This window comes from Danio aesculapii, chromosome 9, assembly GCF_903798145.1.
Source record: "Danio aesculapii chromosome 9, fDanAes4.1, whole genome shotgun sequence".
In the NCBI taxonomy this organism is placed as follows: Eukaryota; Metazoa; Chordata; class Actinopteri; order Cypriniformes; family Danionidae; genus Danio; species Danio aesculapii.
Genome location: NC_079443.1, coordinates 26,828,017 through 26,840,992, shown reverse-complemented (window position 1 = coordinate 26,840,992; position 12,976 = coordinate 26,828,017).

The window sequence follows — 12,976 nt, the reverse complement described above, 5'->3', positions numbered from 1 at the left end:
GACACCCAAATCCTCACGTATCTCCAAGATGCTTTTGTTGGGACGCAAGGATTTTATCAAACAAAGCACAACACAGGATGACCGAACATCCAATCACGGTTGGATAACAATTGGGAACAAAAGTAAGACAAAGATAATATTTAATGTGTGTACATCGCTGGGTTTTTGGATGACTTCGTTTTGAGGTCAAAAGGTTGTTTGCAAAGAATGCAAACGAGGAGGCAGAACATAAAACAGCAGTTATTCAAGCTTGGCCTCAGTTTGATGATCCTAAAATGACAAAAGAATCAATAAAATGATTAAATAACACACGCTTTTAAGCAAAGAAACCCTGTCATCCTTTTGTGTTAGATATTCTGTTTCGTTGCGGTTGCAAACTGTGTTCCCCAATATTTGGTATTGATGCTGTTTTCAGTTTTAAAAATTTAATGTTTGGTCTGAACAGTCTAACAGCACATACTAGTGTAAAAATGAATCATAAAAGGTAGCCTTTCTTATCACAGAAGCTCAAAATGAACTGTGTGATGAGCATGATGTCATAAATAAAGAAAACGTGGAATTTGTTGCTCACTTCTGAAAGAAAGAATGTATCCAAACAAAACCTATGCAGAATATATTGTACTGGCTGTTGTTTTGTCAGAAAACCTCCAATAAACAAAGAAAATGCCATAAAAGAGACTCCATTGCGTAATTTCATCTAGCATCACACATGTCTGTCTTTCATTTTGCCCGATTTGAAAGCAGTATAAAAGAGCTGCTGCGCTCCTATTGGTCAATGTTAAAGCTATGGGATCTGAAAAAATGTCTTTCAGCAGCGATGTGTAACAGTCACTCCCACTACCATCTTTGGCGGATTTGATTTGATTTAATAAGGCTTGACATCGGCATAAACAATGCTTGTCCAGGGCAATAATAATTTTAGAAGGCTGTTAATGAGAATTTCGGCACATTTTTTGGCAAAACATTTCAATGTTGATTGTTTCATCTCTATTTGTTTCATGAAATCCAATCAAAGATCACAGGAGAAGAGTTGCACATGCCTGTGCAACAAAGCAGTGTTTAATGTCACTCCATGATTCAGCGCTTTTGAACTAATTGGATAAATCAGTGATTCAATTATCCATTCACAAAGACACGTGCTTGCTTCATTCTGAAATTAATCTGAGTAGATCAGATAAATACAAAAATCACTTAAGACAGTCCTTTGCAGCCACATTCTGATGGCTTACTTTCATATAATAAAATGTTTAAATACATAGGAAATCAAATTTGATCATGCAAGAGTTAACAATCATTAAATACAGTCTCAGAACTACAAAATGATGCCCACTGAAAATGCTGAGTAGCTAGTAACTGTAATAGAACCCACCAAATTTCTCCAGAAAATGTAATATAACAAGGGTGATATACTGTCATGCAAACAATTTTTGTCAGATTTTGCCATTATTTAGGGCTGGGCGATAAATGGATTTTATCTATTATCTATCGAGTGTGAAGTTTACATCGATTTGTTTGAAAGAAAATCGGTTTTACTGCAAAAACATGACGCTCCCCTCTGGGTTCCCGTAGTTCCCCCCACATTTGCCATAAAAACACACAAACAACATGGCAGATGATACTCCAAGAAATGTTATGCAGAATACAACACAGACCCACAAACATACCTGCCAAAAAACTAATTCAGGGCTCTCAGTCACCATCAGAATTGCGCATTTGAAATAGCACGCCACACCTTGTATTTCTCATGGTGAGTAATGGCTAAGACACGGACAAGACGCACATATGAAAGGAACTGATAATGATCTAATGTTGGAACTCAACGCTTCTGTTTCCGGATAAATTAACCCAGCCGCAAAGGGAAAAAAAAGCAGTTGATTATTAGATACCGGAAATATCAACACTGTGACAACTCTACCAGATGCAGCGGACAGACGCAAATAAAAGCAATAAAATGTAACCCACTAACCTACACTATAAAACCCAACAGTCATTTGAAAAGTTTTGAGGTCAGTGTTGAAGATAACGAGTTAATTAAATACTTCATTACTTCAACTTAAATGGCGTAAGTTCACAGTACTCATGGATTAGTTTGTGGCAATCGTTTCCTCAAACAGTTTGAGTTACCTTAACTTTTTGGGTTTTACAGTATAGCGTGAGTCACTTACTGTATATGAAATGAATAAACCTCTGAATGTTAGTAGAATATATTAATCTTGAAAAAGGTCTCTTTTTAACAATCATTGTGAGCTTACTTTTACTGTAATTTTATTTAATGGTTTAATTTATAGTATTAAATAAATATAGTATTATTATAGTATAGTATTAATAAAAGTCTTTTATGCAACTGTAATTAGATCTGATGCTTAATTGACAGCTAGGAAGGTTCTTGAGGGAAAGTTTTTTTTTTCTCTAGCATTTTTTATATCCTATGATTATGATTTGCTTATGCTTTTTATACTGGTTATAACCTTCAACTTTTTTAGTGGGGGAAAAAAATTGATTTAAACCATGATCAGGGATTTTTTTAAAAGACCATATCGTCCAGCCCTACCATGATGAAATGTAAACATTGTATTATCCATTTCTTTGACACATATAGACTGAGCCCAAACGAAACTAAGACATTCCAAACCATTCAAAGGCTTGATTTGTCACTGCCAGTTACTGTTGACCTGATGGGATCTGCCAGTCTTTATCATGGGAAAGTATAGAAGCACAATTATCTCTATTAAACAACCCATTCTGTTCTCAAAGGCTGTCCCAAACATGAAAAGTTCCTGAAACAGCCCTTCTTATCTAAATGGGGTTTGATCAGTCCAGAAATAACTGAAAACTGGCATTTTAGTCAACAGTAACTGAGTCACCGGCAGTGTTGATGGAGAACCTGATCGAGATTAGGTAAGGTGGAGCAGATCTGCGACTACCTTATCTCTTCCGCTAATTTAGTCATGCAGCCAGCGTTCCAGAGCTCTAGCTCACCGTAATCAGGTAATTAAAGCTATTTGATCTAATGGCTCTCAGCTCCATTGCACAATTGTTTATTCCCTTGATCCTCCAGCTTATCTACCTTGTTGTTTTTATAAATCCTGAAGGAAAAAAATGGGGGAGATCCTGTTATTGTTTCCTGTCTCCGCTAAGTATTTATTTGCACTTTTCTCCCAGTTAAAGGTTTGAATTCGTGTTGAACTTTTGAAAGTAGCTTTGATGAGAGAAACGAATCCATCAGAACAACCTCTGAGCAGACAGTCGGTAACTAACCATCTTTGTCTTCTGTAAGTCATCAAGTTGTGTTTGTTGCCCGTGCCAAGAAACCTTCTAGGATTTGACAAAACCCACGGTCCCCTTTTCCTCCCAGAACTGGATGATCTTGGTAAATACAGAAATAAATAGAGAAACAACCTCAAACAAATAAATCCACTTTTAAAGACGCTCTGGCTTTAAACAAAGCAAAGGATCAGATGCGTCTTGAAGATGCCAAGTGAAAGGAGCCACAGGCTGTTGTTTGAAAAGATGGCTTCACTTTTGTTCCAGATTTCCTTTTGCTTCAGTTCTGTCTCCTCCTGTGTCAGATTTGCAGCAGAGATATGTCTTGAGATTTAGGCTACAGCTCAGAGCTCGAGTTATAACATGGTGTAGCATCATTTGAATAACTAGCGCCCGAAGAGTGGGTCTATGCTCTTTATTTATCATAAATTAAAGACATATTTTTGCAAGATAAATAAGTATAAAACACTCCAGATGGCTCATGCCCTGCTCAGTTTTGTTTAAAATATGAATCATTAAAATTTATTTACAATATCATTTTAGTAAATTAGTTCAATAAAGTTACCTTGACTACTGACTGATCAGAAGTACATATATTAAATTACAAAAATAATGTACAGTGCTCAGCATAATTGAGTACAGCCCATTTTGAAAATGAATATTTTTATCCATTTCTCAGTAAATATAGGCAATGTATTTTGGTGCATTTAAACAAAACAGATTTATTAAAATAATATTTTAGTCACCAAACATATTTAGAAATTGAAAGATAATGCAATTAAATTCAAGCAAAATATTGAAAAAAAATTACAACCTATAAAATTTCAACAAAAGTTTTTAGTTTTTGCTTCTCTTGATTTATCTTCTTTTTTGATTTTAAGTATTTGATATTTTTCTATAACATAAATTTGGGTGTTCTAGTTTTTAGACCATTATCGTAAGTTATTTTGTTAGATAAGCTCCAGATTTGGCTTCACAAATATAATATTGTATAGCTTCCTATTAAAAATATGAATTTAAAATATTTGTGAGGGGTGTACTTATATGTGCTGAGCACTGTATTTGGAAGCTGATTATACAATCTTGATTAATCGAATTTCCCAGAGATGGGTTACGGCTTGAAGGGCATCTGCTGCATAAAACATGCTAGATAAGTTGGCGGTTCATTCCGCGGGGGCGACCCCGGATTAATAAAGGGACTAAGCCGAAAAGAAAATGAATGAATGAATGAATGATTAATCAAAATAAAGAGTCCATTTTTTAGACTTGCAAATGAATGCAAAAAAAGCAAGTTTATATTCTCTTTCAAATAACAAATTATTAATGTTTTATAATTCAAATGTTCATAATTTAAGCATAATCTTACACGTCTTTCATAATAGCAAATCTATAAACAGCTAATTTTTAAACATACAATGTAAAACCCAAAAAGTTAAGGTAAACTTAAACCATTTGAAGAAACTGATTGCAACAAACCATTTAACCATTTAAAACTAATCCTAATGAGTACTGTGAACTTAGTACATTTGAGTAAATGAAGCAATTTGAGCATAGTAAAACCCGATAAATGAAGAGAACTCAAACCAACTGAGTACTGTAAAATCCAATAAGTTAAGGCAACTCAAACCGTTTGAGGAAACTGATTGCTACAAACCATTTGAGTTTAAAAAAGTAATCTATAGTACTGTGAACTTGCTCCATTTAAGTTAAAGTAATGAGGTATTTAAATAACCCATTATCTTCAACACTGACTCTTTTCACAACAAAACTATTTTCAAATGAGTAGAATTAACTTTGTGTAAATTTTGAGTTAACTACACTCATTTCATTTGATAAAGTTGACTGTTTCACAGTGTAGAAATTGATATTTTTTCCAGAGCACTGTGCATTACTGTTCTAGCAACCAGTATACATTATTTATTTATTTAGTTTTATTTTACTTTAAAAATGTTTTTTAATTCAAAGAAATTTGGAAAGAAATGTATTATTTTATTTAGCTTGACTATTTGTTATTTTGAACTTTCCATTATTTGAATAATCCTAATATTCTTGAACAAAAATAGCTGGATCTCCATAAGCGTCCACATTAGCACATTAGTATGACTTCTGAAGGTGTAATGGCTACAGAAAATTCAGATTTATCATAACGGGAAAACAGGAAAAATATATATTTTTTTAAGTATATTCCAACAGAAAAAAAATAAAAATTTAACTTCTAATATATTGTATTAAACATATTTACTTTTATCAAATATATGCAGCCTTGGTGTGCAGGACAGACTTTTTGTAAAACAATCTGACCTAAAAATTTCCAGCGGCAGCATACCGCATATACGTAACTGTTATTAGTCACATTACTTACAATATTTTGATTTGTTCATCTACAGTAAGAAAAAAACACTGTCAGAGGAGAGATTAAAAGCACATGAACTTTCTTTCTCAAGTCATAAACTGCTTCTTTTGGTCTTCTGTGTCCCGTTAATATGATTAATAACATGTGGAGTTGTTATCAAAACATCATGTTCCTAATAAGCATCATATCACAAGACTACCAGTGAAACAACAGCAAGTCAGAGGATTGGCTCTTTAGTTTGTCTCCAAGACCCCCGAGGCACAGCAATTTCACTTCTTGGCATGGGCCAGGGATTTCAACCCAAACAATGCCCCAAAGGCTCACTCATTTATGGGGATGAGATCAACTCAAAAACAACTACGGGAGTGTGGGGGGGTGGGGGGAGCCTATAGCGCTTTATGACTCATTACATAAGCACTTAGCGACATGAATATTCCTCAAATACCTGGCATTGCAGAATGTAATCTGCTTACGACGACAGGACTGGATGTGCCCGGCTTGTGTGGCAGGTGTTTCTGCATTAGCTTCTGTTACAAAAGATTACGGAGGCAGTGATGGCAATCTTGGCTGTGGAAGAGAGGAGGGGAAAAACGTTTTAGAAATGGCTTAATCCAAGGGCTAGATTACCCACAAGGTACCGGCTAGGTAGACATCAAAGGCCGTCCCAGCCCACTCAGTGATATTGAAATGAAAACGTGTTCCCGCTAAGCTTGAATGGAAAGCGTCGCCGGAGGTTGTCAGCTCGGTTTCGGGAGAAGAGAGGCAATAGAAGAGCAATCCTATTCACTCTACTCATGACACTGTTTGGCTGCGCACTTTGCTTCTGTGCTTATCGCTTTGTTGGGCTGAAAGATGCGATGGAATTTTTGGAATCTTTTGAATTTGCTTTATTGCTTGTTACCATGTAAAATTGCGCAAGGAATCGCGTTCTTTACCATTTCGTTTACCTGTTTTTAATTGCAGACTGATGTTTCTTTCTCAAATTGTTGCATCATTTTCTTTATTTTGCAAGTTGTGATAAAAGAAATCTTGTCATCTCCTTTGCAACGTCTCATTTACCTGTTTTCAAACTGCCATCATTGCACTAAATTGTCCTGGCAGCATACAACATCTCATGTCCTTTGTGGCGTTGTATTTCAAACACATTCAAGGGTTGAGCACTTGCCTCTTTTTTGGCAGTTGTGGTCAGTTCACATGACCAGAAGGTCCTGGCCAATTTCAGTCAAAATCCCCCTAACAATGGCGCTCTCTGACAACGCTCAGGTTGTTATCTACAAGTGCCCTTAGACTTGTGTTCCTTGCAGAATAGCTCTTTGGAAAAAGCGCATGAATCACTTGCTCTGTTAACTTACACCGTCCACACTGCCCCCTTTACTATTTCGAAGGTCGCGTAAAACCCCCCTGAAGCCCTGAACCATGTCATCCGTCACTGCTTGCCTGAATTGCCGGGTCTCATGCTGCTGGGAGAAATGCCACTGTTAAATGACTACGGAGACTCATAGACGCTTACTGTCAGGCTAATCAGCTATAATCGCTGCACAGTAGTTAATTGACAAAGGTCATGCCTAGGTTACGCACTGCTGCTGCTAATGGTTATAAATTGACTTCTTGGAGCATGTCTCGTGTTTGATGTCACCAATACATCACTACAATGTGCTCATCCTAATCAGTTGTAGTGCACTTATCTATGCCATCATGTACACTATTATCATCATCATGTACAGAGTGTAATTATTAGAAGGTGTAACAATAGATAGATAGATTGCTGAATATACTGCTGTGAAGATATTTCATTTTAGTTAACTCGGATTAGCTGACTTCACTAAACTGAAACATGTAAAGCCAGGGTATAGTATTTTAAGTTAATAACGTATATAGGTTAATAAACTATCAATGGATACATTGATTAATTTATTATATAATTAACTAATTTGCCTAATTTTGTAGGTTTAATTTTTGCTTTTATTAAGACAAAAGTGAATCTACTGTTCCTGAAGAGTGATAATGCCAAACCACAAGCCCGGCCCCTCAGTAAATTGAACCAAACTGAAGCAAACCTTACCCTACCACAATGTGCAACACAGGCTTATTGTGGATATGTACCCCATCTACATTTCTGGAGAGCGTGAATTATGCAGCCAGAGGTACGTCTGTCTGCATTTCGTCTTTAAAACGAATGCTACGTTACGGCAGAATAACGCCGCCGATGGCTTCTGTTCATTTTAGTACTACCAGCTGACAACTTACCTCCATACGGACGGCTTTTCCAGTGTTACCAGTTTGCTTATTAGCTCGCTGCATACATTGGCGGACTTGGGATGTGGAGCAGAGTTGACCGCGATGGCGGGGTTCGAGTCTGACGAAGAACGGTTCCAGAAAGCAAATAAAACAAAAGCAAAAAGAAAATAATTAATTAACAACAGGCTGAAAACGTGGTGAAATCACATGGCTGTGATGGCTTTTCTTTTTTAGATTGCTTTTGAAAACACTATCGGTTGGAAAGGGATGGTTAGGTCAGTTGGTCAGTCATTCAGTTGACAGCAAGCTGGCCTGGTTGGTTTAAGTGTATATTGCACCCTCTGGTGGATTTATGCGAGAAGAGGACGAATTTGTGATAATCAAAAAGCATACACACAGCGGCCTTTGGTGCATTTGCAAAAAAAAATGTTAACAGACGTACCTAAGGTTATGTATTTCGCTGTCCCCAGAAATGTAGACCTGGGTACATATCTGAAAGGAGCCTGGGTTGGCAATGTGGCTTCAACACAGCAAAATGAACAAGAACCATGGCATTGGTGTTCCTTACACCAAATGTATTAGTAATACACCAAACAACTGACAAACAACAATATAATTATTGCTATTATGAAGAATTCACATCTTCTTATTGTTGTTGTTGTTATTATTATTATTATTAGTAGTAGTAGTAGTATTAGTAGTAGTAGTAGTAGTAGTAGTTGTTGTTGTTGTAGTAGTAGTAGTAGTAGTAGTTGTTGTTGTTGTTGTAGTAGTAGTTGTTGTAGTAGTAGTTGTTGTTGTAGTTGTAGTAGTAGTAGCAGTAGTTGTTGCAGTAGTAGTAGTAGTTGTTGTTGTTGTTGTAGTAGTAGTAGTAGTAGTTGCTGTTGTAGTAGTAGTAGTTGTTGTAGTAGTAGTAGTAGTAGTAGTAGTAGTAGTAGCAGTTGTTGTAGTAGTAGTAGTAGTAGTAGTTGCTGTAGTAGTAGTAGTAGTAGTTGTTGTTGTTGTAGTAGTTTTTTTATTACAATTACAATGCCTATATATAATTTGATTGTTTTACAATATAATTTTTTTAGTTTTACAGTTGTGATGACTTACAGTATTTCAATTGATTTAAGAGTCTTAATGTTGGAAATAATTTTAAAAAATGCTGAAATTATGTTCCTCTGCTCTAAAGTTCAAAAATTGTTGTTTTCAAAATTTATAATGATATAATAGCAGTTATTTTAATAATATAATAACAGTTATTTTGAATTGTAGTAAAATTAATTACAACATTATTGCTTTATTTTATTTTCGATCACATAAATTCAGCCTTGGTGAAATTTCTTTAAAAAATATTAAACTACAAATTTTGACCAACAAAAATCTATTTTAAAACCTATTTTCTTACATTTTTAATACTGTATACATATCAATGCGTTTGTAAAGCCTGGGGCATTAGTATGCAGAAAGCTTTAGTGAAAGAGGTGAAAGAGGGCTGCATTACAGTGTTTGGTTTACTTCCATCATGCAACTCATCTGAGACCTGCAACCTTTCTCTGCGTCCAGCCAGCCGACTCATTCAGACAGGAGAATTTGTAAGCTCGCTCCGCTGTATTTTTTTAGTTTGCCATTTCACTTTAACCTGTCCCACGAGAGAACGTTCCAGAAAAATGTAAAGCTTGTGAGACATTTTTTATTCCCATCTTGAAAGCTGATAGTAACTTTAGACTAAGTTCTTTGTCTCTGCCTTTTTAAAGTTTATGGCTGAGCTGTGTAGAAATAACACACCAAGAAAGTAACTGCTTTGTTCTTTTTTGTGTGCGTGTGTATACTACAAGTCTGTTCTGTGGGATATGCATATGTATGTGAGATAACTGCATAGTAATACTTCTAATGTGTTTTAATTATTTTAGTAAAAAATAAAATATATATATATATATATATATATATATATATATATATATATATATATATATATATATATGGTCCCCTTTAGACATTCTAATGACCCAGGGTATTTATGACTATAATGTACTAAAAATGAAACATTTCTAAAAAGTTTGTACAGACAAAATCCTGTTAAACCAATCCAATTCTATAGAAAATGACAAGACAACTGGACATCTTTAAACAAGACATGATTACAGTGTAGTAGTACCATCTCAAGGATGATCAGAAGAAATGGACAGCAACTGAGTTAAATATATGAGTGTCACAGCAAAGGTCTAAATGCTTAGGACCATGTAATATTTCTTTTTTAATAAATCAGCAAATATGTCAACAATTCTGTGTTTTTCTGTCAATATGGTGTTGCTGTGTGCCCATAATGAGGAAAAAAATGAACTTCAATGATTTTAGCAAATGGCTGCAATATAACAAAGAGTGAGGGGGTCTTTAAGGGGGGTCTGAATCCTTACCGTACCCACTGTATTTTACTAAATTGGCTTTTTGTAAAGAAACACCATGTGTCTGTGCACATACAGTCCATGAAACCCATAATCGCTGCACTGCTATATCGCAATGCTCTAACAATCTATCTTAAATAATCCCAAACTGTAAAAAAACAAAACAAAAAAAAAAAAAAAAAAACTTTATTTCCTGTTTTCGGTGGGTCATTTTTCGAAGTTCGATGACGTTTTAAAAAGACCAAAACGTATGAAAATATTTATATTTTTACTGAAAATAGTATAGCGTAATAACTGTTTAGACAATCACAATAAAATGTGTTTTTGAGGCATTTTGTACTTGTAGTCTTTTATTTTGTCAATGTTTATGCCAAGTTTTTATTTAAACAACTTTATTTAAAAAAAGTTTTTCTTTCAAATTGATCATTCCAATTCCAATTTTTGCATTTTACCTATACTGTATTAACTGCAGATGAGTGTAGTGTGCATAATATAACTGTACTTCATTACAAACAACACAGAAATGCAACTACGTCTACATCTATTGACAAGAGTGCTGTGGTTTGAAAGCTAGCAGAGGTTGACTGTGGTGTTGACGCTCTCTCTGTGGTGTGAAGGGCTACAGATATCGACTGGTCAGATATTAAAGCTTCAGCAGGTGTCCTGTAGCACTGTAGAGACGGACCCTGAGTGAATGCATCAAATTGATCGCGCAGATAAAAAGGCCCCTCGTTGTGCATCAATAATGCATTCTCTTTATCTGGGTCACTATATGTCCCAGGAAGAGCAGCCGCACTACATTTTCACATAAGCCACGCAGTCATGTACACGAACTGGTAAATCTAGATTCTGACACAATTTACCTTGAATTCATTTATAAAAGTGTGTGCATCAGCACTAGGTTTCAAACGAACAATAAGTTAGCAATTACAGTTATTACAGGTTTATTACTGTTTGTATTTTAAAATATGTAAAGGAAGCTGAATTTATAGCAATGTTACTGTAGTTTTTCTTTAGAAATCGTTCCTAGATGCTGATTTGGTGCTCAAGATACATTCTTTTGTATTTTCAGCGTTGAATATTTTAATGGAATCTGTGCTATATTTATCAGATTGAGAAATATTTTTTTAATATAAATATAATTTATTGAAAATAATTTGTAACATTTTAAATATATTTATTGTTGTGTTTAATCCAACCCAGGCTCATTCTAAAAAAACGTACAGCTATATACATTTCTAGAGACCGTTAAATACGTCCCAGGCACTACTTTTTTTTGTAGTTTTTGCGAATCCACCAGAGGCCGATGTGTACGCTTTTTGAGATCTCAAATTTATCTTGCGAGTGCCATTCGCACCTGCTGTTCTCGTGTAAACCCACCTGAGGCCGCTGTTGAATGACTGACTGACTGACTGACTGACTGATCGACTGACCCACCCTCCTCCTTCCTTAAACCCAACCAATTGTATTGATTGACCCGCCCACCCACTTCCCTAACCCCAACCAACAATTTTCAAAAGCAATCCAGAAAAAAAGCCCTTGTCTGGTTTTTACAACTTTTTCAGATTTTACCACATTCTCACCGTTATCTACTTGTTTATTTAATTTTTTAGAGTCTGTTTTTGTCTTCTGGAAGCTTTCTGAAACCGTTCTTCACCGGACTCGAACCCCGTCATCATGGTCAACTCCTCTCTGCGTCTCAAGTACACTGACATACATGGCGAGCTAACGGGACAAACTGGTAACAGTGGAAAAGCCATCCATATGAAGGTAAGTGGTCAGCTGGTACGCACGAAAAGAAACAGTGTCATGCTGCCCCGTAGCGTTCATTGTTAAAGTGAAATGCAGCCATACAAAGCTTTGGCTACATAACTCGCAATCTACAGAAATGTATACAGGGCTACGTTTTCAGAATGAGCCTGTGTTGGTTTAATCAATTTGTAAGGTAATACTTTTTTTTTTTTTTTTAAATACACCCACTCTTTTATGTTTACCCAAAAATCTGTAGTGTATAAAAATATGCAACTACTAATTTACCCCTACTGTGACATCACAAGCCTGGTAAATTACCAGTGACTGTGAGAATGAATCATTGTGTTTGATAATAATAATAATCGCTTATAAAATAATATCGCAATAAAAAAGCTTTTCATAATTTTTTATTCAGAAACATTTAAATCTGCATTTAATTTCTACTTTGGACACCTGCACCTCTCAATACATTTCAGATTTTTTTTAAATCTATTGACAGCCCTGCAGGAATAATTTCTTAATAAATTATTAAGAGTAAGGGATCAAAAAGCTTGAATGTGTCTGTGGTCCTCCAGCAGCAAAACTAACTAGTGAAGAAGTGATCAAAATGTGTGCGCGTGTGTGTGTGTGTGTGTGTGTGTGTGTGTGTGTGTGTGTGTGTGTGTGTGTGTGTGTGTGTGTGTCTACATGTTGCTGCATTTATGAGTTTACGTTAAACTAGGTGAAAGTGTGGCATATCGATAACCTCCCTTTGTGAGCATCGATTGGGTTATGAATGACGAGCAGCGGGGTGCATCCCCTTTAAATGCTCGACAATGGCCACTTAGCCTTCCTTTGGGAAGGTGTGTGACAAAGAAATAATTGCGAACAAAAAAGCATCTTGTCACACCTGGAGGTACAATGTTGTTCTTTCTCACAGGAGCTCCACGTCAATAACCCACATAAAAGAGAATGTAAAAACACTCCTGCTGCTGTAAATGAC